This window comes from Theropithecus gelada, unplaced genomic scaffold (assembly GCF_003255815.1).
Source record: "Theropithecus gelada isolate Dixy unplaced genomic scaffold, Tgel_1.0 HiC_scaffold_7395, whole genome shotgun sequence".
NCBI lineage: Eukaryota > Metazoa > Chordata > Mammalia > Primates > Cercopithecidae > Theropithecus > Theropithecus gelada.
In genome coordinates this window covers 1-2,301 of record NW_020264100.1, presented here as the reverse complement: position 1 = coordinate 2,301, position 2,301 = coordinate 1, and the positions used below count along the sequence as shown (strand labels likewise).

Genomic DNA, 2,301 nt, shown 5'->3' with positions numbered 1-2,301 from the left:
TTTCTTTCTTTCTTTCTTTCTTTCTTTCTTTCTTTCTTTCTTTCTTTTCTTTCCTTTCTTTTTCTTCCAGACAGAGTCTCACTCTGTCACCCAGGCTGCAGTGCAGTGGCGCAATCTCAGCTCACTGCATGCTCGGCATCCCAGGTTCACACCATTTTCCTGCCTCAGCCTCCCGACCGCCTGGGACTATAGGCGCCCTCCAGCATGCCCGGCTCATATATTGTAGTTTCAGTAGAGACGGGGTTTCACCATGTTAGCCAGGCTGGTCTGGATCTCCTGACCTCGTGATCCACCCGCCTCGGCCTCCCAAAGTGCTGGGATTACAGGCATGATCCACCACATACTGTAGGCTTTTGTGGCTTTCCCCCTCCCTCCCTTCCCCCTACTGTCGCCATGCTTCCCAACCTCCCCTGACTCTGCTCTCACTTTATGGCCTGCCTACACCCCCGCCACAGCCAGGGACCTCCTCCTGGGGGTCCTCCACCAAAACACCACTGGGAAGCAGCATCCCACTACTTCCGCCTTGCCGCCGACCCGTCAGGAGCCTGTACAGGTGCGGGTTCCCTGCCATTCACGGTACCTTCCTGCTCTGGAATACCCAGGTGATTCAGTCTACTCATCGTTCACTGCCCTCCAATTTGGGGGAAGGGGAGGGCAGGGGCAGCAGGTGCCACACACGCTAGCCAAGACCTCTGCTCCAGAATGCAGGGCTGCTTTATTTGGGAGAAGGACATTGCCTCACCATCCACTGGGAAAACAGTTGCTGTGCACCCAGATTCTCATTGCCACCAACTTCTTGTAAATTCCAGTCCCGAGGACACACCAGAGACCCAGGCCTCAGGACCAGTGGGCACGCCCACTGACACGGCTCCTGCCAATCGGGCGGGCGCACTCTGCAGATCAATGTGACCACCGCACCGCACCAAGAACATTACGAGATGCCAACAAAGGAAAGAGCCTAGGAAACACACCTCCAAAGCAAGTAATTAATCCAGGACAAAACCCCTCTAGGCGCTCCGTTGCTCCTCTTGCATGGACGGCCTGTCCACCCTGTTCTGGCCCGGTCCAATGGCCTGCTCAAAAGGACCCTGCCTACCAGAGCAGGGTGCTCCTTCTCCAAGGCTCTATCGATCTCGCTCTTTACCTCCCTGTGCCTCTCTTTTCTGGATTTGCCCCTGCACCTCACGCTACTTCTGTCACCTTCCCTCTGTCTCTCTGTCTCTCTCTCTTTCTCTGTCCCTCTCTCTTTTTCCGCCTCTCTGTACATCTCTTTCCCTCTCCACTTCCCCTGTCTCTCTCAATCACTGTATCTCTCCCTCCCTCGATTTCAATCTATCCATCCATGTCTTCCTTGATCTCCTTCAAGTCATTTGTGTGTGTGTGCACTTGTGTGTGTGCATGTGTGTGTATGCATGTGTCAGTGTGTGTGCTCGCATGCGTGCAATTTACCGTGCATGTGTGTCCATGTGTGTCTGTGTGTTGGGCTGTGGATTTGCTCCTGGTGGTGGTGGGGTGTGTCTGGGTTTCTCTCAGCGCCTCTCACCGGGGATCAGGCTGCTGGACCTAGTGCCAACCCGGGGCAAACCAGGGCCATCCCGCAACCCACAACCCCCCACACTTTCTTGCCCACTGGCCGGGTCTTGGTTTTGACAAGCAACTGTGGTGGGGGCGGTGTGAGAGAAAGACCATGTGAGACGTGTCCGGCTGTTGTCCCTTGGACAGCCCTGATGGCTCTGATTTGGTGGATCAAGAGGGGGCCTCACAGGAGCTACTGAGCAGCCAGGTATCCAGAAGAATATCTCCGCGACAGGGTGAAGGATCAGACGGGGTTCCAGGATCATTTTCCCTGCGCCCTGAAGCCTCAGAGCACTCCCTGTTCTTAGAGGGTCTGATGTGTTGGAAACTCGGCAGTTCGGAAGCCATGGGAAGGCTGCTGTCGATCGTCTCTGGGGTCCCAATACGAGCCCGGCGGCCCTGGGCTGGTGGTGCTGGCTGGAATCAGGCGGGCATGGATGGGCTGGGCTCTTAGGGCAGCCAGGCACCTATGCTGGCATCTACGGACCTACCAACCTGAACGCACCTGAGCTCGTATGATCTCTAGAAGCTAAGCAGCATTGGGCCTGGTTAGTACTTGGATGGGAGGCCGCCTGGGAACACTGGTTGCTGTAGGCTTTTTTGTTTTCTTTCTTTTCTTTCTTTTCTACCTTCCTTTCTTCCCTTCTCTCTCTCTTCTTTCATTCTTTCTTTTTTCTTTCTTTCTTTCCTTCTTTCTTCCTTCCTTCCTTCCTTTCTCTCTTGTGT

General features: G+C 54.8%; 1 pseudogene; it reads left to right on the top strand.

Moving 5' to 3' along the window:
- The first annotated feature begins 2,052 nt into the window (after nt 1–2,052).
- On the top strand, nt 2,053–2,172 carry LOC112617986 (annotated as a pseudogene).
- The last annotated feature ends 129 nt before the right edge of the window (nt 2,173–2,301 follow it).